This window comes from Achroia grisella, unplaced genomic scaffold (assembly GCF_030625045.1).
Source record: "Achroia grisella isolate CSIRO2021 unplaced genomic scaffold, CSIRO_AGI_Agris_v1 utg352, whole genome shotgun sequence".
Classification (NCBI taxonomy): Eukaryota; Metazoa; Arthropoda; class Insecta; order Lepidoptera; family Pyralidae; genus Achroia; species Achroia grisella.
Window position 1 is genome coordinate 69154 of NW_026712812.1, and position 27567 is coordinate 96720.

Genomic DNA, 27567 nt, shown 5'->3' on the forward strand with positions numbered 1-27567 from the left:
TCGACCCCAAATAAATAGGATAAGGAAGAAGCAGATGATGATGATGATGAATGTTGTATTAGTTAAGGAAATAACTAACTTTATCTGCGCGAAACCTTTAGTTCTCGTTCCAGAGTGCTAGAATTTCTATACCCAATAGTGAACTCACTATTGGGTGTACCCTTTAACCATCCTTTAACCGAAACACCTCTTATAGAGACAGCCTCTTGGCGGCTGAAATAAGTGAGACATAGGTATCTACGCAGGCGATTCTGTGACAAGTTTACCTCAGCGCAATTTCATAGATGATCATAGCGTATTGCCGGTATTATCATTTAGTCTTCCTTTTGGTATATGGCCGTTTCAGTTGCAAGTTTCTTTGATATGTAGAGATATGCTTCTTTGGAAAACGTTATTACCATTTTCGCAATTTGCACAAGACTTCAGACGTTCCTCTCTTACTTTGTGACAGGTTTGAGATTACCAATGTAAAGCGCGGGTTCCGTTTATTCCCTGTTGTAACGAACCTCCTTGTTAGAATTACGAGCAGATATCGCTTTATATGGGAATTGATAACGGTCGTAGTATTATTTGTAAATTAATCATAACTCTGTATACTTATGTGGGAATCTTCTATTATTTTCTGATTCCATTTTTTTTTTCTTTTTAATATATTGAAGGATTTTTATACCACAATGGTGGAAAGCATATTATTGTCAGGTATATGTTATCTAATCTATCTATCAAATTAAGAAAACTATAAAATAAATAGGAAGTCTATTTTTTTTGTTTTGCATATTGCTACTATAGTCCATCGCAGTGTTATCAATGAGATGGTCAATAGTACTACTCTTTTATAATACATATTGTTAAGTCTTAATTGAACATAATACAACTGTCATGAAGCGTTTAACTGTAAAATCTACGTTGCATTCCTGCCACTTAATACGTCTTAACTGTATCAGATAGATATGAATCTTTCTCTGAGAGTAAATGATGTAATTCCTTCTGCCAGCATCATAATAGACAGGTTTGTTTTTACTACCATCCTTTGGTATCTATGTATTGTCTTTCATAATGCACTTCTACAGACCATAGATAATTAATTAAAGGTATATTTTCCAGGAAACGAATAAACTGAACTTCTATTACATATTAATTACAGTGTTTCATTTAATTTTTAAATACAATGAGATATAAAGCTACTAATTTTTTGCCAATTTATCGGTGTCTTGTTAATGCACTAGAAAAACACACTTATGTTCATCACCACATAATAATTCTATAAGTAAATATAATTTTGATGAATGAATACGGCATGGTTCATCCGCCTGCGCTAAGAGTATACGTTGGGGCACCAGTCAAGGTTTATAGGATGTGGATAGAGTCAGGTCAGTTAACCTCAACTATCATTGTAAATTAACAATAAATTAGCGATAATAATGAGGGAGACCACGTGATCGATTTAACATGGAATATTGCGAGTCGTAGGAAACTGGATAATTACTAACACATGTTGTAATAATAAATGTTTTATTGCTTTAGACTAATTAACGTCATAATAAATTATCATAGTTATACTATAATCATATTAACTAAACATATTCTCTCTTATTTCTAGATATATCAAGCCGTTTGCAACAAGATTGCAGAGCATCTATCGGAAACTTGCTGTGAGGTGAGTAAAAAACAGTGTATGCACGCGTACCGATATTTGTAGGGGATACTCAGTTATTATTGTTAAGATTTCTGCATTCCGTTATATCGCCACAGAGATTTATTCTAGCTGACCCGGCAAACATTGTTTTGCCTTATAAATTACCATTATTTTATTATTATTTAGATCATTTATATCACCAAGTGGTATAAAAAATAAAATAACACGCAATTTTGACATTTTTGTATAATAAATAAACAAATATAATTCTCAGTCAGATCTATCAAATAGTCTCTTTTTGAAAAATATTACGAAAGCATAGCAATTTCATTAAATTCCAATTCATAGTTATAAAATATAAGTTAATTATACTGCAATATTATGTATCTACATAGTTTCCAAATCAATATGTTAATAACGTTTTAGTTTCAGAATGAAAAGAAAGAATGAAAGTCACAGCAATCCTGAAACTACAAATATTGATTTTTAAATATAATACGATGCATTTCAATATTGTTGTTGTGTACCGTATGTATTTGATTTTTAGTAGAATCAAGTCTAAATATTGTTCTTTATAAAAAAATGTACCTGGAAATCAGTTTTTGTCTCTGCACAATAACCCATATTGAATTTAAGACCTTTTTGCATTGTTGTAACTCACACATATTGATATAAATTAGTTATTCTTAAGTTAAGTAGAATTAAATAAAGTTGTGTATATTTATAAAAATGTATTTTTGTGTATATTGTCACAAATACATAAACTGTTTATCTATCTATATTACTACGTATTTTAATCTGAAATACTTACCTAGTGATAATCTAAAAATAAAAGTCGGAACTATAGTAATTCGAGCATGATCCCGCGCGAATTGAAAGATTACAACAAACCGGCTACCGAGGGCTATAAAGGTGGTTACACACGATCGCATCTGCCATTACGCCGGCCGTTAGAAATTATAGGCAGCGGATTTTGACGCGCCAAACTGGCCTCAGGCCGAGCAATCCTGTGGGATATTTATCCACTATTGGCATTCTTCGCTGATGTCTTCAGTTTGATCTGAAATGAGCTTTAGCTTAACAACGTTTTTTACCTGTTTCTCTAGTACGTAAATTCTGCGCGCGACTTGTACGACTGAGGTATGTTGAAAGCCTTAAAGATTATTTAACCTATTTTTTTATTATGAGGTTTTGGATTATTATTTTTTATTTGTCTTATAGAATCTGTATCACTTGTAATTGTCGAAGACCTAAAGTGCTCATCTTATATTTACTATTGACTACTGTCTAATATAATAGAATAGGAATTAAAGGGTAATTTTTTTTATTACTTTGTCTATGCTAAATTTTATGAGTGTCAGTTGAGGTTAACATGTTATAAAATTTGGCGTATATGATTACTCAGTAGAGTTAAATTTTTAAGGTACCAAGAAGATACAATTTTTTAAAAAATTAGCTAAAATCAAGGGTCAATCAATCAAAGATTAGTATGTTAATGAAGAAATAAAACCTTTGATATAATATTTGCAAATTTACAATTATAACTTAGCAAAGTACTGGCCGTCGTACTGAAAACTAACGGTATCTCTCCATATGAGGAGGATGTTAGTCCATGCATGCAAGCATGTTGGTCAGACGCCTTGTTTTAAGTAGTTCATATTTTCAGTTTTGCTTCTCTTAAATTTGTAGGTATCCTTGGTTAGTATAATCGGTCTTGCATTTATAATTGAATAATTAGCGGACCCGGACTGACGTTACTATGGTACTGCCCCGTCTAATTATTGTTTCAAACAATAAAAATAATAACTGTGTTTTCAAACCAAACATAAATATAGAAAATAATTATCCAAATCGATTTACTCGACAACCATACGCACAGAATAAAATTATATATATACATATGTATAATAATTAATTAAGGCTATAATTTAGAAGCCGATATCCTAAATATAATTTTCGATATATTATTTGTTAGGTAGACTGTAAACCAAGGGTCTTCAACCCGCGGCCCGCGGACCGTTTGCGGCCCGTTGCTGTGTTTTCTGCGGACCGCCAATACCATAGGCCCACTCTCAATAACGACAAAAATTAAGTAATAAAAAGTGCATTTAATATAAAACAAAAAAATCCTTCTAACAATATATATGGTGCGGCCCGCTGTGCAGAATAAAAATGTTTTTGGCCCTCGATTTATAAAATGTTGATGACCGCTGCTGTAAACTGTCGATGCATGGGTCTGAGGTTCCCAGTCTTATCTATTTCAGTCACCAAGTAGCTTGGTTTATAAGCTGTTTTAGTTTTAGGGTGGGAAAAGACAGTCAAATTACAGCATAAGATGCACGATATATTAGACCATCGGAATAGCAACGCATGAGCGTGTTTATGTATAGAGGCGACGATTATTACTGAGGAGATTATTACATGAGGAGACTGTCTTCGGTTTTGCCATTCCAATTCATTCTTATGGAATTATAATAATATTTATATACATAGTAGAAAATAAAGTCGCTGTCGCTGTCTGCCCGTCCCTATGTATGCTTAAATATTTAAATGAAGAAGCGGTTTTTTTAATATATAGATTCAAGATATATATAATACATGAATACTCGTACGAAGTCGGGGCACGTAGCTAGTATTAAATAAAGAGCTGTTTAATGTGGAATATAATACTTTATTATTATTATTGTATATGAAATGAAATATGCATCAAGTACCTTCATTCAAGCATCAAGCAAACATTGTAGCCTATTAATCACGTTCGACTAGAGCTAAATTGTACGTACTTTTCGAAGCGCTTGACCGTGTATGGACCTCTTAACGCATAGGTTTTTGTACAGTCAGCGTAAATGGTTAGAGAAGAAAATAAAATTGTTCGTTTCGATTATATAATATATACATCTATGGATACTAAATATTATGACATTACATATTTCATTTATATAACCTAATATGTTTAAATCATATGATGTAACATAAAAATATTGACGTGTACTCTATGCATCAGTCCCCAGGAATGACAATGCCCGAGTGGGATGCCTTAATCTTGTTTGCCATTTCGATTACATAAAAAATATGTTATTTTTCGCACTAACTGTACTTATATATGTACCGCCTTCTTTAGTGTAAACGTAATTTGAGCACGTCAAGTTGGCGCTTGGTAAACCGGTCGACTCGATAATAATCAGTTCACTCACTCATTTGTCAATGCACTCGCCAGCGCCAGTAGTCACAGTTTTGTTTTGTTATCAATATATCAAACATATGTTTTATCATATTTTTCATATGGTTTTCTAAGATATTTGTCACACAATTCGTTTTTAATTAGTTAAGAAAGTATTTTGACTTCAAACAATACTTTTATGTCAAATGTAATGTATGTGTATGTAATGTATTTCTAAACTTCCGGTGTAAATTACTCTTCTTACCTATTCATAAAATTAAAACCTCATACCCATACAAACTTATTTTAACTATAGAAGCTGCCTATCACAAGAAGGCAATAGCTTGTTTGGATATATGAAGAATAAATTAAATACAAAACAATTCAAAGGTAAAATAGGTTTACTACACGTTTGGAATTTTTTGTATAAGAAGGTAAATCACTGTATCTCAGTAATCATATTTTTGGCAAAATCACCGAATTTGGTAGGAGCCATGAAAGTTAACATAAAAGTATCTCTGGTATAGCTGGTATCAGTTTTCTGCTGTAGCTGCTTGCAACCTTGTTGCATTCCGTCAATGTATTACGCAGCCTAGGCATTATTAAGTACTACTTATTTGCTAAACTGTTAAAACTGCAAATAGGTACTTACCTTTGAATCATGATTTCATAAAAATAGAATATCATGTTGTCTATTTATTTCGTCGCTAATTATTCCAAACATAAAAAACATTTTCTACATATATAAAATGTAAAATAAAAATATAAATATAAAAAGTCCATTAGCAGTACAGCATCAGTACACAGCTTTAATGTTGTTTTAATTACGCGTTTTGCGTGTTGATAAAATCTCAAGAGAAATTAAGACTCAGACGCATTTACCACCATATCTTTTTTATCTCTTGCAAATTGGCCCAGAGATTTAATGTAAATGTTAAACAAACAAATAGAACTTTTATCTCATTAAGATGTACTTACATCTTTACTTTTTTCTAACGTCGTTCAAGTTGGGTACACTAAGATGTTATTACAGATACAATCTACATAATAATTATAAAGAAAAAAAATCATTAGGTGGAAGGTTCTCACCTGCTATGCTCAGCCTGATATGTTGTATCCCTTCGATTGATCCCCCGTCCAATACAAACGGGGATCGAAATTTCGACGGCATGAGCCGCGGTTCAAACCCCTCGCGGTGCTCTTAGAATAAAATCGTATATGTCAGGCTGGAGTTGGCCTTCAATTGCTCAATAAGTCCTCCTATCGTCCAATAAAGCCATAAAGACTAGCTGCGGACAACAGCATTAGAGTAGTCCGAAAATAAGTTGAGGTCCGTTGACAACCATCGTCAGTTCAGCCAGACAATGTCTTTACTATTGCTAATGTCTATCCTGTCTGGAATAACAATCGTGACGTTATATTATTTATTAAAATATTATAGATATCCTTAGTAATTAATAGTACATTATCTTGCATCCTTGTTCAGTATCGGTACTGATCTTGCCAGCACCGATAACTAAATTACAGGTACGATTTCTGTGCTACACAATCACTATTGAAAGCACGAAATAACTGCAAAGTGTGAAAAAATCACATCTTATTTTCAACTGTTCAAGTAAATTGAAGTAGATATGAGCAAATCACGGCGACGTAGTACTTACCACTTCCTTATTATCCGTCGGCTAAGCAGAGTTTCAAATTGTCTGCGGTGGCTTTTGTTCATCAATCAAGTCATTTCTTGGACCTTACAGAGCCAACCGTTTCAGATTTGCCACCTTATTTGGTAAACTATAGACGACTTTTGACGTTGAGGAAGAAATATTTTGTCACTATAAATAATAATAATAAATTTATTTAAGATTGCAAATCCATATTTGTGTTGATAACATTTTGTATCTACTGAGTAAGTTTGTAATCCAAAAAGCCATTAAAGCCGCCAAACCTCAGTTTTATCTATTCTTTTGTTTCTTTTTGTTTAAAATATATATCATTGGGTTAATAAAACGTACTCAGCGGCACCACAAGAATAACATAAAGAAATATATTTTTAATCTTATGCAATATGTATTCCTAACAGCGTAAATTTTCAGAAGTACCTAAAAAAACCATTATCAAAACTTTTACAAAACAAATTAGTATTAAAGTTTTCATTATTATTCATAGTATAGTTATAAATAATTCATAGTAGACTTACAATAATATAATACGTAAATAATGTAGTAAATTACGACATGTTATGCTATAGTTACTTATAAAAATCTTGCTTTGTTTTTGAGAAATTATGTATTCTTATCATGGCAATATAGATGTAAAACCGGTACAAGTTGCTTTTTATCTATACAGAAACAGTAAACTGCAATATAATCTTGACTTGTTTCTTTTAAGTTAATTCAGCCAATAATAAAATGTTCATTAAGATCCAGAGAAAATTTGCGAATATATTTTTAGATTTAGAACTTTCTATTCCATATTATTTATTTCACAAATAGACTCGCAAGATTAAATTTTATTAAAGTTTTTTATTCGCAACTTATTTCATGCGGTAAAAATTACCGTAACCAATAAATAGAAATATCTGCATAATGATTAATGAGGTTGTTTTTAATTAACTACAGCTATCTCTATTAGCGTCAATTGTTCAGTGAGATTGCAAATACGTCTCTATTTATTGATATGCAACACCTACAATACAATTTAAAGCCTCAGAGAATGTTCACTAAGATTAAATTTGAATTTTTGGTGATACTAGATGAGGTTTTATGTGAAGACTAAGAATGAAAGCTTGCCTGATTTTTTTGCACGTAATCATTTTTTTAAGAATTTAAAATTATCCTTCCTTTCAAAGGAATATTATTAACATATTCATCAGTTGACTGCTATAAGACCAAAACTGAACTTTAACTATATATCTATCTACCTTTTATTTTCACTATTTTTAATCTGTTGGTACAAGAGTCAGATATAAAAATGAGCACTCAGCAATCCATTATGAATTCTTCTCGCACAACCCAAAAACGTGGCAGATGAAGACTAATGAAAAATATATCTACAGCCAAGAAACACTCTGAGGTGTTCTCATTTCATTTATACCGTCATAAACCAAGACCACAACTACTCTGTCAATAGTATATAACTTAAGAAGGACATGACTAGACTTTATAGAGATTTTGTTGAACAAAATGTACTTGTAACTACCAATTTCACAAGTCAGACATGGATACAGAAATTTCTCGAAAAAGTACTCCTAATAATATAATATGAATTTACGCTATCGTCTTTTAGAATGGTGACAGCAATCTTCAAATAACTGTAGGGCGACTTGAGGGTGAAATGCAGATGGACGATGCTGTTGATGTACATACATAGAATTGCGCGTAATAATTAAAAGCAAAGAGTTAAAGATAGTGCCCAGTGGCATACCTTGGAAGAGGCCTTTGTCCACCAGTGGCCTGCACTGTGATAATGATGATTCTAACAATATTACTCGATCCACTAGTTAAGTCGCCTTATTATGTACTCGTACGAGTAATTGTCACAAATAAAAATATTCCTATGGGGAGGTTACGAGGTTTATGAAAATGTTTGCGAAAACAATACCCAGTAGGTATTTCTTAAATATAAAATTAATAATTTTTCTTTTTGTAAAATATCACGTGTTCTTGTACACCTCACAACATTATTACTAATATTAATATATATTAATTAGTGCGCAAAACATAATTATGTTTTTTGTTTTAATTGTTTTTTATTGCACACACAGATAGGAGAATGACAGAAATGAGGTAAAAATTATGTGCAATATTCCTCAAGCAATTCGTAGTCAAAGTACAGTGTAGACTAAGTACTCTTTCATAAAATGTTATTATTAATTGAACAACTATTAGCTACCAAAACATGAGCGTGCAACCGTGAGAGCGATGCTTAAATCTATTTTTCACGACTTATAAATCGTTACTTTGATAAACGCAGACAGCTCCCAGCATTTTGGGCGCAACATCGTTTCGATTAAGTTATTAAAGTAATTTACCATTATACTGTTACTATCCAACTTTCAAACATTATAAATCTACCGATCGAGAACAAAATATGACCATTTGTTGACGTATTCACACAAAGGTCTTCACAAAATGGTTACTCCAATTAAAATGTCACTTATTATATGATATATTACTGTGTAAATCATGTAAGATTCACATAGAGGAAATTATACAGGTATCCATATTAATGAGTTGTTTTTGTTCCGTCAATATTGCGCTGGTTATGGCTTGTATATTGTAATGAGTCTCATTCATTCATTTGAACAAGTAAATTGGACATGAATTATGTCATAAAAGCTACTCGGTAGCGTAATAAATGTGTCCATAAACAAATTAAGTAATAAACAAATCAGATATATATAGATACCTACATTAACATATGAATCTATAATTTAAAGTTATTTTTTCTATCGGAAAGAAAATCGATCGAATTTATTTCTTACATTAGGTAAGATTTTTTAACGCTAATAGAGGATCAGTTTTGGTGAAATTTTTATAGTGAAATTATAAATACCAAACTTTGAAAATCTAATACTTTTGTAATATGTTTAAAATTGTTTTTAGGGAAAAAATTTTATGCAGGAAAATTGATGCTCAAAAGCCGCTTAAATATCCTGCATGAATATTGATTTGGTTTATAATGTGCGCTATTAGATAAGTCTAAAGACATACAAATCAATAATATGATTTCTATTCCTTCCACTTTCGAGTTTTCTAATTTTCGGCGCAGTTGCATGCGCATGCGCATGATCTCCGTGATCCGCGATCATGGTGCATGCAACAAAGTCTGCACGAAAGTATGTAGTTAGTGATTTACCAAGCGATTATCGTAACTTAGCATACTTATTACATTTTATAATACTTGCCCTTAATTATTTTTATTATTATTTTTATAGAATCACACAATGACTATTATTTATTTACTTTCGAATGACTATAGGAGGGTGTGTTGTTATGCTAGCAATGTTCAATGTCTGTTTGACATCAACGTGGTAAATTCATGGTGAATTTACAATGGGTTAACTGACTTCATGTTCATCTTATCATCCTCCACTGGTGCTCCGCCAGCGTAAACCGTTAGCGCAGCCGGGTGCATTCATGAGTATGTTTGTCTGTATCGTATTGGATGTTTTCTATGTATTATAGATAGATGAACCCGCGACAATTGGTATAGCGCAGTGTGTAATTTAACTTGGAAGGGAACGAACCCACCGCCGTCTGATTATTTAAGCGGCTTTTGAGCATCAATTTTCCTGCATAAAATTTTTTCCCTAAAAACAATTTTAAACACCTTTTTTATTTTGGATAATAATGGAATGGTGCACCCGGCTGCGCTAACGGTTTACGCTGGCGGAGCACCAGTGGAGGATGATAAGATACATAGAAAAAATCTGTATTAATCACGAAAATATATATCTGTGTATTTGTATCAGTTATCCAGGACCCATAACAGAAGCTTTAGCTAGCTTAACTTGGGTCTGGATGGTGCTGTGTGAATTGTGCTGAAATTATTATTATTATTAGTATATATTTTAAAGCATTATAATTGTTGCATATTTTTTAATTACGGTTTGGAGATGATAACATTTAAATAGCTGCTTGCCATTTTTTATAATGGAACTTGTATATTCTACAACGGCATAGAAACTCTTAACATTAGACAACGCAACCTTCACACGATTATGCAGTAAGAAAGTTTTGACTTTGGAAAAAGACAATTTATGACCGGGAGAACAAGGTCTAACCGCTATTTATAATAATATGATAATTGTAAGAGAATTCCAATTAATTAATTATACGTTAACTTTGTTTTTCACATTACCTTAAAAGAGTAACGGTTCGCACACATTATTTCTCTTCATACGGAAACAAGTAAGTAAGCAGTCGCCATCTGATTACCCGAATATTTGTAACGTAGCTAATGGTGTATTGTTTGGATGTTATCTTAACATCTAGACTCGGGTAGAGTGAGAAACGTGAACATGTACTTTACCTACTTATAACTAATTGTTGAATAGATTTCAATGTATAGATGTCTAGAGAAATTGATAGACTTCATGTTGTAACTGATTTTCAGTAATCTTACAAGTTACAATTAAAAAAAATGATCCTTTAAATAAATCGAATTTTATTAATTTGAGATGTGTTTTTAAAATTAAATGGATATATTGTGCATTATCATAACATAGTTAATAATTTGTTAATAAAATGTCTAATAGCACATTTTATTTTAAATAAATATATTAAAACAAAATATATAATTAATTATCTATATTTGTTGCCCGCAAAATCTATATTTGTATTTTTTGTGAAACATATTTTTTTTACAAAAAAAGCAATAATGAGACACGCACAGATGTAGATACATATAAAAGTACAATGAAAAAGAATAATAAAAACCTTATAATAAGTACTCAACCCTATTAATGCGCATCCAATGTATTCTTGTCTCATTTGCCTCAACGTTTAGAATATGAGGAAAGAGTTGATTGATGGCAATCAGCCACTAATTTACATATTAATAAAGATGTAAGCGTAATAGACTGGCGCTATACATTACTCGTAAAGCATCGCCCTTTTTCCATATGAGAAAATAATGCAACAATTTTTAATGGTAGAAAATACGACGCTTCTAATATAATCTACCTTGCATATTTTTTTTCATTCCGTCAACAGTAAAATGCAAATTTACAGTTCCAACCACTTTATTATTCGCCAATAAAAAGTCCAAATAGCATGCATTTTTCTCACGTAAGGTGTTAAATGAGAATAATTGTGCCAAGTTGTGTTCGATCTAATTCATTCTCAGGTGTGCTTCAGTCAAGCGAAGCATGACGTGTGCACACATAGATACACGTAATGGAATAAAAAGTACTTTTTTCGAATGAATTCAATGTTATCTAAATCAGATATTACGTTTAATAACAGAGGTAATAAATCTAATCACTATATTAAAATGGATTACACTTGCATATTCAATTGTCTCACACTTGGTGTATACTGAGTTTTTAGTAACACACAATTTTGCTTATCAATGCTGAATTTGTGTAATAGCTTTTTTTTTAAACCGGTTTCTACTATGGGGCCATTCAAAAAATTTCGTCACATAAATTTCATGATTTGGATTTGTCACATTTGAGATTAATCTCGCTCAGTAGGGTAACATTAAAAAAAATCTAGAATATATTAAATTAACGAACAAATATCAGTTTTAAACATTTATTTTATTTCTATTTAAAATATTTGTAAGTAGATGTCAATAAAGTTATGCTTGCAATACATATATTGCTACGCAATGTCGTCTTCGTATATTTCCTTAACGTATAACGAAAGACGGGAAATCCATACACTACGATTTTCCCTGTACAAAAAATATATAACTACTGTTTTCCCCATTATTAAATTAAAAAGAAAAACTAAGGACTTAACAAAAAATGTTATAATTTCCTAAGAGTGCTACTCAATTCTGTAGTAGTATTGGTTTTGCTTAGTGTGTATCTAGTGTATTATAGCATGTCCAACCATAAAGAGATACACCAGAAAAACTGACGGCTACTCTATTGATATTATACGATCCATTTTGAGTATATAAAAAGCATTTTATAGAAGAATTAGCGACCGGTTTTGCACCTGTTGTGCACTTGATATCATGTTGCGTTTATATGATACCATATTATTATAAATCTTCTTATAATTTGCTAGAAAAGTAAAGAATTAATGACGCTTATTTTTATTTGAAAGCTAGCTGGGATAGTTTTACCAAGTTTTAGAACTGTTTAAAATTTGTGGTGCTCGTGGACCTTATGATAATTACTATTTTTTTTTAATGGCAAATAAGCTGACGGCAAGTGGTAGCCTGTATACATGACCAGCACTATGGATATCATATTATCACGTGTAATAGTCCCTTCATAAATCCAGGAAACTCTTCACGTCTGATTTCCAATGTGACTAGAGCGGGAAGTCAACAAATATTTATTAAAAACTGTAATTATTGTAAAGGTGTAGGTATAAAATTTATAAGAGGGCTCACAAACAGGTCAAAAGTGTAAGAAAAGCATATCAAAATAATATAATATTTATAGAAAGGAGATGGTCATCGAAGTCAGAAAAAGTAAAACAAAGTACGCGAATACATAATAATATATTTGCTATTGTGAGTTTTTGAATATAGTTTATATTCGTAACCATAGTATCTCTGTGCAGTACAAAGCTACACCTATTTCGGTTTGGTGCGGAATGCTCTGTGTATTATTGGAAAACTTATTAACATAATAAATCCGGAAATACTAATTGTTAGAAATTTGTTTGGTTGTCTACACGTGATAATCGCGGTAACAGCCTATTACCTTACCGATATTTGTGTAGTTTACAGTATTGCAATCTGTTTACAAATAAATAAGTTACGTGTACGAAGTCGCAGGCTCAGCTAGTTTGAAATATACGAGTAGTACTGTGGCAAAAAATGTAAGAATAAGCAATGAGGTATGAGGAAGTCTGAAGGTTACACCAGTAATAAAGAACTAAAGAAATTGCAAAGTATAATCGATTAACTATATATTACCATATGCATGTCACGTGAAGGAATGAAGGTAATTAAAAAATATGTGGAAGTGAACATGGATGGAACCAACCCGGTTTATATGAAAAATAACTCGAAAGGGTATGGATACATTATGAGATACATACTAATATTATAAATGCAAAAATGACTGATATTCGCATTTATAATATTAGTCTCTGTCGTTTCAGCTTTACGGCTGAATAACTGTACATATTTTTAATGACATTTAGCTTGAAGATTGTAAAAGTATCACGCCGATAGACACAGGCTATGTTTTAACTTAAAAAAAAAATGGGTGAAACACATAGTATAAATATAAATAAAAGAAATATATGCTTTAAATAAAAAACAAGCTACCCAATAGAGGAGAACTTACAAAATCTTTGCTAATACATCCAATAAAAAACACATACTTTCTTTTGACTTTCCAGACATAGAGCTTTGTGAATGAATCAACACTAAATAACGAGACAATACCAAAACTAAAATGATTAATTAATAATCTCGAACCTCGGCTTCACCGCTCGCACTAATATTATAATTTTCTTATTACCAAAAATTACTTACACATCAAGATTACATCAAATTACACGTCTAATAGCCATAGCTCTGTAGCAGGGCACTTTATAAATAAAAGAGCTGCCTCCGGAACTAATTGTAGGTTGTTTTTAACATTCATTACTAAACAATGTAACGGTTACCGAAGTAATGCGATGGCTGCACAAAAAGGCGTATAGACAACTCTTAATTTTGATAAATGAACTGGAAAGATCATTTCGTCTATTTTGTAACTAGGTATCTGTCAAAACAAACTTGCGTGCACGGGGCCCATCTTAAAAATTAATTACTAAACTCTCATTCAATTTTCACTTTGGATCTTTGATATGGCAGCTCGTGTGTATAGAAAGTTGATATGCAAGTAATCTACTTGTCAAAGTATGTAGTTTATTATTAACAACCCTTAGAGAAGGGAATTGTTTTTCGATTAACGCGTATAAGTTTCTTCAAGAAGTTACGTGTTATTCGCGATATTTTTGTATCTTTCCTTTTTTGCAAATAATTGAGTTCACTTATCGACGGTGTATAAATGACATATATATGTCTGTTAGCTTCGCACAAATAAGTACACGTAATTTAATGGAAATATGGTAAACATAGTATGTATATCCAGTAAATAGAAGGAAAATCAAAAATAGCTTAGCCATTTGGCAAGAAACGAGTTTGGCAAGAGTATATACTCTTAAGAGAAAGATACGTTTCTTGGATATATGTCCATACCAAATAGTAAGAATGTAATAATTATCCTTTTTGATTGATAAGGACGATGAAGATGCCGAAGGAATCTTATTGAAATACTATGTGAAGATAGAATGCTAAGACAACGGATATATGTTACCTTTTATCTCCCAAAAAAGCAGACGATGTAACGGGCAACAGCTAGTAAGATCGTATCGATATCGTGATCCATACTAAAGTGAGGAGTTATGTATTTTTCTCTAGATAACCATTCACATGTTTATGGTAGACATGTGCTATGTAATTTCATCTAATGTGTTCCCCTATCACGTTTCAACGATGAAATATGTTGCGAAAATTGGATATTCTACGTGAAGCGTTCACGAGTTGATTTTCTATGTTACACTATTCACTCATTAGAACGTGTAAAAATGTTTGACTTCCTTGAAGCCACCACTTGCTTTTATTATGTGACTGAACGGTATATTTATTTTGTATTATTTTTTTCTTAACAGCCTATGTATTTTTATTTTTTTTATAATTTTCTATTTTATTTATTTAGGTGTACACGAGGAGGATTCAGGAGTTAACGACGATAAATTTAAGTATGAGTACCTATATGTAATAGGCGATCTTATCGTACAGTTATATGTTCTTTATAATCTTACTTAAAAAGATACAATTGAAAATTTTGTTTAAAAATGAAATATAGAAGTTTTCATTATTAAATAAATGAGAAGAAATACAATTTTTCAATCGATTACAAATGGGTGCATATATATAGATATTCGATTAGAGTTTTTGGACACGTGCAATAAACGTCAAACTAATGACGCTCTTGTAAAAAGTACAAAGTATCAATATTTTTTTTGCAATCAAGAGGAGTAAAACCAATTTGACAACCCTGGCGTACAAATTTATTGCTTGAGACAGATAAATGAGTAACCATCCAACAATTCACTGCTTCAAGGCATGTACATAGAGCAAGAAATGGTCAAGATGGAACTCCTACTACTACATACGTTGGTACATCAAAAGAAATGCATTATTCTTTAAATGTTTGACAACAAAAGTCTTGCGATTTCCATATATACTGTAATATTTTCATTAAGCTATTAAATGTTGTAATTACAATAAAATGTTATCTTTCTTTGAAATATTTTAAATACCAATAATTGGTATTCACATTATTTTATGTAATTGTTATTTTCTTTCTGTGAGAGGAACAATAAAGAGTTTTTCATCAATTCATTAATTCATCAATTATTTTTCTGGAATGATTGAAGTTTTTTCAAAATTTCAAAACTTTTCATAGTTTCATCTAAAAGAATTATCGTTCCGAGCACAGAAGCATTGTATTAATTTTGAGCACTTTATTGTTCTTTATTTTATTGCAACTGGTGTTCTCTCTATACTTTCTTCATGCACTGCATTAGTTGCATACATTAATGAAGCGACATTAAAACATACCCTAGTCTATTATACGCGCAAAATATTCTGTAAATCTTGTAATTATGCTTTTGTAGTAGATACTATTGATCACTTCTGAGACTAAAGTTATTTCATCTACATTGAAGTCAATATGCATTGAATAATTCTCGGCTTGTAGTCCTAATGATTCAGATAACCAAAGATTATTAAATTCAATACCAGATAAGTTGTATAAGGTGTCTTTGCCAATGGATTTGTGTTAACTTTAATACTAATTGTATAACGGTAAATTTTGCATTGTACTGTTCTTATCAAACGGAAGTTGATGAAGTCTGAACCCTAGTGTTTATGATATTAATAATTTAGATAGGGCAATAGATATTTGCTTAATAGGAGACGGAAATTAGCTCAGTATCTTAGTGAGTTGAATTTTATGAGTCATTTTCGATTCGATCAGGTATATGCTGGCTGTGTAGAATAGAATGTGATTTTGGATTCATACCTACATGTTCTCCTCCCGCGGCGCTCCTGAAATTTTATCTGTAGTTTGTAAACTATGTTTCTGTGCTATTTTTGTCTTTATTAATAAATAAGGCAGACAATTTGACGACACTGAAGACGTTATTCGAGCACTAGAAAATCATAGACGTAAATAGAACAACCGCATAGACCTTTGTCTTTAACAATTAAATGTTTAGTCTTTAATAAGTCATTAGTAAAAAAATATATTTTTATTTTACTATTTAGATGACTGACTGTCTCTATAAATGTTAAATTTTCATATATTTCTTGCACATTTTGTACTTGGTTAACAAACAGAATTGTATGTATGTTTTCTGTTCATTAATGTTTGTTTTCTTAATATCACTGTTACATAAAGTACCTATAAGAAAACAAAAATATCTTCGTTTGTAATATATATTGATCATAAAATGTTTTGACCGAACTTAAAAATTCTTTAACTTTTTGAATGTTATAAATTGTATTATAATAAATTTACAAAACTATGAGTAAACTGGAGTAAGCCTGGGTTCTTTTAAAATATTTAATATACACTTCTAAAACCTACAAGACGTACCTATGATTTTAGCTGCATAACTATAGTGTTGTATCTAATATGTATTGATGTCATGTATCTACAGTATGATTAGATTTATCGACGTAGGTATCTACCGATTAGACCAGCCAGGCCATAAATTATAATCGAGAATTGCAACTAAGTTTCGTTATATTGTAACCGGTTGTTTCATTGTAGCTTGTCTTCATGTATTATTTAGGAGGTATTGTGCATAAATTGAAAAGCTAATGTTAGGTCCAGTCGGTGTATGCATTGTTTGTACAAATGCTGTATACAATATCATAAAGGTTTGCATTGAAATATAATTGAAAATTAACATTACAAATGCAAATACTATTATTGATTTCTATAAGTCTTTTGAAACTTTGGTATTTTACTTTGTATATACTCATTTCAATGTTTTTATCAATAGTAACATAAATCATATTACAACCACCTTATTTTAAATGGTCGCGGGATCGATTCTAGAAAAATATAAATATGGGTATGATGGTATCCTTTTCTTCCTTTAATAACTCAGGACAATTCACATAATGCCGTCTACTCCCAAACTAATCTGAGCTATATATATATGGATAATATTTATGTTTGTGTTACGCGTGTGTATTATATTTGAATTACATCTGACAAGTTTACTAAAAACAGATGTAATTTTTAATTAAACTGTATTTTTACAGTGTATAATATAAACCATTAATTTTGGTCTTAGTCTAAATTCATCGATTGATTAATTTATCTATTGTATAGATTAGTAGAATGCCAATACGGCATTAGTAGCGGACAAACATGTATTTACAACCATACAGTAAAAATTCCAGTAGCTAATCTGTTGGGCTGTCACATCGTAGTAATTAATAACAGATAAAATTTACGATTTTTTTATATACTGAACAGCAACATATACAACTATTAGGTTATTATGTAATACCCGTATTACAACTCCTGAAATTCCATTTTGGAGAACGAAGATGTCATTCTTCCTATTCTGTAATTTTACCCTTCAAAAGACTTCTTACAAAGTCTACCTCATTATTTAATGGATTTATATTGTTTTTTTTTTTAATTCCACTACCATTAACATGTGTGAAACCACAAGCATTCAGAGCGGTAACCTGATCACCACTACTGGAAGCATTACGACCTTCTCTATTCATACTAATGTTGTTTTATTTGTACTGGAGATGCAGCCATGTTTCTATGTATATATAATATCATAATAAAAACTGCTTAGTTTGGAACTAAATGGCACAATATGAGCTGTACATTCACCATCATCATCTCTCACCCCTCTCATCTCGGCTCGATCTTCAGCACTTCTTTTTTAGTTATTAGCTGTCCTTTGTTATTATTTATTTATTTTGTATAATATACATAATTAAATTATATACATACAAAGTCAATATAAGTAGCAACCCTGTATATTGCGTGCACGTGCGAGCAACTTCCCGGTAGCATAGCGATGGCGACACGCTGAGTGCTCCTGCGCACTCACGATATGTCTTGTTTAGAGCAAATGTGAGGGATGCTTACGTAGGTCGAGGGCAATTCCTATTATACACTAGAAATATATTTCTCCTTTTATAAACTACTAGTTTTTGTATCGGTAGTAACTACATGGTAAATAAAATAAAACATATTTCAGCGAGGGTTCTAGTTCTTTAGCTTCCTAATTAATGTCTTGTTTAGTGCAAATGTGAGAAATCCATACATGTGTCGAGGCGATTACTATTAGATATTACTACTATATATTTTATTTTTATTTTCTAACTTCTAGTTTGTTACTACTTTTCCAATTGTAAAAAGTGGAAGTTATCTTCATCGTATAAATACAGAAGCCGATTTGTCCAAGTTAGAGACGATACAATGACTATATCTGGGTTTTAAAAAATACTTAGTTAATTCAGTGTTATATAAGCTTATTGTTTTTATGTTTTATTTAGTTATTGCATTGGTTTCAGTGCATAAAATTATTATAAGTAATTGTAAACATACTCTCACATCTATATACATATCTCCCACACAGGAACACATGATTGGACAGTCATCTAATTACTTAATGCAAAAACAATTAATACACGAATACCATATTTTATATAATCAAAAGTATAGTTTTTTTGTTACATATTACATATTTATGAGATGTATACTCCTAAAATTATTATTTTTTACTATGATCCAATATATTTACATTGTAGTAACGCAAGTTTTTAACAGTGCATACTGATAATTTGGAAGTCTCGAATGAGCTGGAACAATCCCTAAACCCTACTTGTATTAAAGTATTGAATCCTGAATGTTACTTTGATACCCTAACTTCTAATAAATATTCGCTAACGATTATAACTGTAAATATAAGAAGTCTTAACCGAAATTTGGATGCATTTTTGGTGCTTGTTACTAGGTTTAAAATTAATTTCGACGTAATTGTACTGACAGAATGTTGGTTGGATGACAAGGTTACTATACCTGATATTACAAACTATAATAAATTTCACACAAAGCGAAACATTAATCAAAATGATGGTGTAGTTACGTATGTAAGAAATATTATAGAAGTTCAAGTTTACGAACCAGATGGCATAGAAGGAAATTTTCTGATATTGAATATAGGTAATCAATACCAAATTGTGTGTACATATAGACCTCCATGCTTTCATAATCCTGGTAATTATTTGGATTCAGTCAATTGTATTTTAAGTAATCTTACAGCTCCTAATATAATTTTTACTGGTGATATTAATCTTGATATTTTGCCAGGACACGAGTCTGGATATTCCGCAGAATACCTTAATCTATTGTCTATACATGGCTTACAACAATGTATAAATCTACCAACTAGGCAAAATGCGTGTCTCGATCATTTCATGGTGAAAAGTCATGGTTCTCCTAAAACATATGTATTAGATGAATTTACTGACCATTGTCCAATAATTTTGTTCATGGAAAAGACCAATATATCCAATAATGGTAAAACTATAAACAAGACTTTCGTTAATTTTAATGCAATAAAACAAACTATTAAATTTGAGACATGGGATACTTTATATACTTTTAATGATGTTAATTTAGCAACTGAATATTTTAATGGAATACTTTTTGAATTAGTTCAATCTAACAGCACAACTAAAAAAATATCTGACAGAAATCGTCCTCTAAAACCTTGGATATCAAAGGGTGTAATTAAATCAATAAGAAAAAGGGATAAACTACATCAAAAACTAAAAAAATCATTAAACAATGCAGAATTAAGAGTAGAATATGTAAAGTATAGGAATGCGTGTAATAGAATCATAAAAACACTTAAAAAACAATACTATCAAGAGAAGTTAAAATCTGGTTTAGGTAATTCAAAAATGACATGGAATACAATTAAGGAGGTATGTAACATAAGTCAGGCTAAAGTAACATCATCTGAGTTGTTAAAAATGAAAGAAACTTCCAAGGACTCTCTTAATGTCGCAAATGATTTCTTTATCTTTTTGTTATAGGCAGTAAATTAGCTAATGATATATTAAATAAAATTGGTAAAACAGCAACTCAATTGGCTAGTGAAGCGTCAACAGCTGGTCCACTAAAAACTATGTCACTATTTCTAACTGATCCAGGAGAAGTTAAGAGAATAATAACCAGTTTAAAAACAAATGCTGCTCCTGGGTGGGATCTCGTTTCAACCAAGCTCTTAAAAATTCTGAAACACGAAGTAGCATCACCAATAGCCTTTTTATGCAACCTGAGTTTTGAAACGGGGGTCTTTCCAAATAATTTGAAACAAGCCATTGTATGTCCTATTCATAAATCAGGAGATAAATTGATACCAGCAAATTATAGACCAATCTCACTCCTTTCTACAATATCAAAAATTATAGAAAAAATTGTTAACAGACGACTGATTAATTACTTAGAAAAAAATAACTTATTGGCATCAAATCAATATGGGTTCCGGAAAAAAAGATCTACCGAAGATGCAGTGCTTAATCTTACAAACAAAATATCTTCTTATCTTGACTCAGGAAACCATAGTTTGGGTGTGTTCCTTGATTTACAAAAAGCATTTGATACAGTGGTATACCGGTCCTTCTAACTAGGTTACAAAACTTTGGAATCAGGGGCCTTTCGTTAGAATGGTTTAAAAGTTATCTTTCGAATCGGAAACAAAGGCTTCGTGTTGAAGGACATCTATGATTATGCTAATTGTTTATATATCCCAATAGTACTAGGTCCTACCCTGTTTTTAGTGTATGTAAATGATTTATGTATGATGAATTCGCGAGATATGGATGTTTTTATGTTTGCGGACGACACTGTTCTTCTATTTCATGCGCAAAATTGGATAAGTTGTAAAAACAAAGCAGAAGAAGCTCTTTGTAGGGTTACGCATTGGTTAGATAATAGTCTTCTGACACTAAATATTGAAAAATCCAAATACATCTGTTTTACTAAAACAAAAGCATCTAGACCCACCCCCGATTTCAGTATAAGAATACACACGTATCCCTGTAATCAAGATAAACATTTACCAACACATTGTAAATGCACTGAATTGGAATATGTTGATAAAATTAAGTACCTCGGAGTATTAATGGATAACAAATTAAATTGGAATCCTCACATCTCATATACTGCAAAAAAAATTAGAAAACTTATAATAATATTTAGAAATCTAAGGGAAGTGGCTAACAAGGATCTGATTCTGCAAACTTTTAAGGCGTTATGTCAATGTATTATTAATTACTGCATCTGTACGTGGGGATGTGCCTCAAAATCATATTTAATTGAACTTGAGAGAGCCCAAAGGGCGGTGATTAAAGTTATGTTTTCACTACCATATAGACATCCTACAACGCTGGTATACGAACATGCTGATGTTTTGTCAGTGCGTAAAATGTTTAAGACGATATCATCGTGTAACTGTGCCAGCAATAACATGTGAACCAAAACGCATTATTAGAAAATTTAAATATCCAATTCCATTTGTGAAAACAACATTTGCAAAGAAGCAATTTAATTATATAGCACCTCGGTTATACAATGCACTTGCTGGCAAGGATAATGATAAATTAAAGGATAAATCTAATCATGATATAAAAAAGATTATTTTGAAATGGCTAAAACCACTTGAATATGAAAACTGTGAAACACTAGTGTCCCCGTATTGGTATTAATATTTATCTCTCCTTCTTCTTCTCTTATACTCTCTCTCACACATACACAACACACACACACACGCACACACACACACAGAAACACACACACACACACACACATACACATACACTTTGCAAGTAAATAATGATAAGCTTGTGTTATTAACTTATCTAATTGTCTTTTTATAAATTGTAATTCCAAACATTGTGAATTGTAAGAGGAGGGAACTGGTACCTAAAATACAAGTTTCTACTTAGTTTAGGTACCAGGGAACAATTTAAATTGTAAATATTGGATGCAAAATAAAATTATTATTATTATTATTATTAATTAAGTAATTAAGTAGCATCGGTAGCAACTACGTAGTAAATAAAAAAAAGTATGTCTTAATTCTGTCATAGATCTCTAGTTTTCTTGTTAATGTCTAGTACAATATAATAATAGATTTATTCTATCTATTATTATATTGTCCTTGAAATCAGGATATTAGAAATGACTTGAAGTGGTGGTATTATATATTCTTCTTCATGACATCTTTGAGTATCCATGTTCACGTCGATTAATGATTAATGCTTTCTTACGGCTCTATAATACTGTAATTATCGTATTTATTACTTGTATATTGGTAAGGATTTGTAATCCAGACAATTATGATGATGATATGAATGAAATTGAAGCATCTGCTTTTATATTACAGCGCATATTTGTATTATTACATATGTATATATTAAGTATTAAATTATTTTACATAAATTATACACTATGAATAACTCCTTTATCTATATTTTGAAACAATGCAATATTTCCAAACTTTTATAATTCGTATAAAACTAACATTTGACATGTTTGTTTCAGATTTATGGTTTAACTACACTGTTGGGTAAGTGTAAAATTATTATTCACCCTTTTTTGATACTAGAAAGATTGGAACCCAAGCACTTTGATTCTAAGTCGGGGTAGTGACTACTAAATCACAATGTTCTAATAGTAATAGTAAACTAAATTATTCTCTTATAAGGAGAGACCATTGACAATAATATATCATTATGATAGATGAGAAAATGCACGAAAGCGTGAATTAAATTAGTGTATATTTGCCTAATGTATTTATAAAATGATATGCACTGAATGGGATATAAATCAAACAATGACGTAACAATAGCAAGATAGTCGGCTCTCGACTTTATTATATGGTTTTCTCTAAGAATATTATCTATGTGCTTACAGTTTAATTTAAGTATATATGAATTATAGGTAGAGTCGTCGAGGTATAAACTTTTCTAGTATTGTTAGAAAACAAAATAAAATATAGGTACTTTCTAATTACATTCAATTTACACGTAGATACGTAATAAATTTATTTGTTATGATAATTTTTTCATTGTTATACAATTAAAATATTACTTTAAGTACATTTTTAAGGGCTCAATTTATTTTTGTTACCTACCTTAGCGATCAGTCGCAAGATTCTTTAGAAGTAGTCTTCAGTACAGTTTGATTTATATGTGAAAATGTCGTCGTCTCAATTGACCTTTAATGGACCTAAGGACCTAAGGAATTTCATTAAATTCCTTCGTATCAATCTTTGAAAATAATTTACAAATCAATTCTATTAATAATTTAATAGACAAATTTGCATTAAATTGGTATAGGTTTACCTTTAAGATTTTTTACCGTCGCTACTAGACCATCTATGAGGTTTACACAGTATAGACAAGTGTTAATCAGAACATGTAATCCTCAACCAGTTGCGAGCCGAATTGCTAATTATGCGCACACGTCTACAAATTACTGAAGCAGCCGGCGCACCATCCATTTAGCAACCAACAAGCATGACGGTACATACAAAGGCTCCCTAATATGATGATCGTTTTTGGACCACTTTCTTCCAAGTAAAAAATCTACAATTCATTATTGAGTTAATAAAAAAATCGTTAAAAAACCTAACACAATTGTCACGGGTGTTAGAGATTGGCTAGCTGCGACCGTCCACTGCCGGTTATGTTACAGTTTTATTGTGAGCATGCTTCTTTTTTTGCATTGTCAAATTTACAAGATTCGCTTTCACTGGTACGTAGATATTACTGCAATTACGATGGTATATCGTACAATATATTATGACGTGTTGGTATTTATTAATTTAGTCTCAATTCTAATACATATAATAAATCACTTAAATTACATAAAAAGATAAACATGTAATGTTAAACTGAACTCTCTTTCATTTTTAAGTTAATTATACTACCTTTTACTCATCTAAATATGTACCCATAATAATTACGTTTCCTTAGCCATCAATGACGGTAATAAAAAATAGGTAATATCCTTCTATACCCTAAATACTATTATGTATATATATTAACTAAGTACTATAACGATTAGTTAAGCCACGAATTCGTGAAAACTAAGTGACGAACTCTCTTATAGAATATTATTTGAAATTACTCTGTTCCTTCTTGTTAATTCTTACTGACTTTAATATAACAAAGGAATATATTGAAACAAATTTAGTACGTAAAGCTTCCTAATTTAATTCATATAATTTTGTATTTTATGACGGATAAATATCTACGCACTCGTATAAAAACAAATGAATGATAGACGAGTGATAGCGCTCGTTCAATCTTTGCTTCGATCCAAATTATCGCTGAATCATGCCTGTCATTTTGTTACATAATGTTTAAGTATCCAATGATGGGAAGTGATATCATTGCAACTACTTAAACTATTTTGTAGGTTATTTTTTGTGTCTGCTTGGCGATGATGCGGGATTGAAAATGATTGGTTGATATTATAAATGTATTAACGATTAATATTTGTATATCGCTGTGTTTCGAGGGAAGGATGAATATCCCATATGGCATATATAATTAAATGGAACGAAGTTGTGCCAGCAAAACAACGTTGGGCCAGCTAGAAATAATATAAATATAAATCGTCTTTGTGGTCACGGCACTGGCGACGGCCATTTGCCATGGTAGCGCTGAAGACTGAAGGGGGTAGTGTATCGAACCATCACCCTTCAAACAGTAGTCCTCCTTCATGAAGGTGGGCAGCATGTTGGTGGGGACCCTTACCACAAACGCCCTGAAACTCGCAGGAGGCATAGAAACACAGAGACATAGAGACCGCAATGCACTCATTCTTTGTGTAATCATATGATATTCTCCTGAACTCCTGGTGATGCGTCAAAATTGCAATTTCGCAAGTTCAATACGACCTGAGATTATTTCGCAATACCGTAACTTGTTTTTTTTTCGACTAGTGCAATATACTTACTTAAAATATTCCAGGTTATTGACCTCTACAGAAAACCGGTATCTATTTATTGCAGTAGACATTTAGTAATAAATCATTTATTTTATTAATAAATTATTCGTATATTTTATTTATACACTTCAATGCGTGTGTCGATAAAATTTCCATCAGTACACGTTCAAATTTTTCAAATTATTCATTATTGTTTTGCACCATTTTCATGAGAACATGACACAATCTGTCACATAATCATGTTAAAAGTAATTATTATGTAGAAATTATCTATAATTTATACAGTTTTTTTTAAATAATGATTTCTTTGTAATAATTGAATCGGAAATTATTGTATTTCAATTAGCGAAACAACATGTTTCAAAACAGGGAGTAGATAGGGAGAACAGATTTTTCGAAGCGCCATTTTAGTTTTCATTTTACAAGTTTTATTTGACCTTACTCAACATTGGTAAATAAAATTTTCCACGACTATTATTTGCAAAAGTCATAACTAAGAAAGTGTACGTTGAAATCTTCGAGTTCGAGTTCTTAATAAACACTTCCACGTTTATGATAAAAGCAGTTAACGCTACATAATTTTCGTTGAATAAATAACTGTCTTAATATTGCAGATTTACGACTGTTTTTTTAACTTTCAAAGCCATTTGTCAACTAGTTCACTAGATTAAAGTCGCAATTAGCGAAGTTATTTTGCAAATTAACACACATGCTAAAGAAGTTTATTTACACTTTGTTTCAGTCTGTTACCACAATTACTGCTAAGTTTCTGATAAATATTTAATATCAGGTACATATTTCAACCGGATAATATGGTTCAGTATATTAAAGGAGTTGGTATTCGTCGAACGTCGTATCAGTAAACATATTTGAGAAATGATTCTGTAATTCTAGACTATTCTGTGACAGCAAAGCACTAGTTACTTTTCGTTATATATATAATTGAATTTGCTTTCATTTAAAATAGTAAGATAATGCCAGCGACAAATCAGCTTAGGATATTAAAGTGAGACGAGAGACGGCTAAAAATTATATGCTTTAGATATAGAAGGTCTTTCTCTTAGGCTATTAAAATAATGGCGATCTGCGTTTACTATGTACATTTATGTCCAATAACTGCGGATGCCAACGATCTTTTCGCACAGCTACGCAAGGATGATGTTGTTAGGTGTGTTTATTACTGGGAACGATCGAGACTATTCATTTGTTTGAGGTCGTTCAGGAAATATAATTTGATTATATTTTTAGTGTAACTACTTGGTTATAAATATAACGGTATAGAATAAAAAGTCGAACAATATATCGAAATTTTAAAATATTATATTTGTATATATTCAATTAATTTTGAACTCTTGCGATGTCAATTAATTCTTTAATATTCCTATTAGTTTTGTATTTAGATAGTGTAAACGTGTAGTGTTATCTGCCATGTAGTGTAATAGGTATCCTAAATTATTAAGGAAACCTATATCAAATGTTTTACCATGGTCATGTCATGTTATGTCATGAAAAATGATTTTTAACATTCTCGATATTTTATTTTAACTCATTGTGTACACCTTAATGACATAAGACTGTAATCAGAATGGTCTAAAATAATCGTAATGGAATAAACTTTACTAAATTATCCACAACCTGATACTAGGTTGTAATCTAAAGTGACTTCTTATTATAAGGGTTTGTCGCATCAACAGTGATAGTAATGAGTGTTGCATGTGCATTAGAAATCACTTAGTTAACTTGATAAATGTCCCCAGGCTACATGTGTATTTGCACGTCACATGTGTGTTATAAGTATTCACTGAAGACCATGTAATAATCTATAGTTAATCAGTTCGTGTTGACGTTTCTATATTATCGTATCGTATCTTTATAGAAAATTAGATAGACAGTGCAAGTTTGAACTAATTGGTATTTCATCTAATGAGTTTCTTATTCGAAAGGGTGTATCTCAAGCATCTATTCTTGGGCCATTTTTGTTTTTATACTGTTCTTTATGCTATCTTATCT

The 27567-nt window shown here is 31.1% G+C and overlaps 1 protein-coding gene across 1 annotated transcript in view; it reads left to right on the forward strand.

The window, feature by feature from the left end:
- Window positions 1-27567, forward strand: part of LOC131843863 (WW domain-binding protein 11) — a 107060-nt gene that overhangs the window by 25712 nt on the left and 53781 nt on the right. The window contains exons 2-3 of the mRNA XM_059192624.1: window positions 1601-1657; window positions 23143-23167. The gene's annotated coding sequence lies outside the window, so the exon portion shown is untranslated. The remainder of the gene's footprint in view (window positions 1-1600; window positions 1658-23142; window positions 23168-27567) is intronic.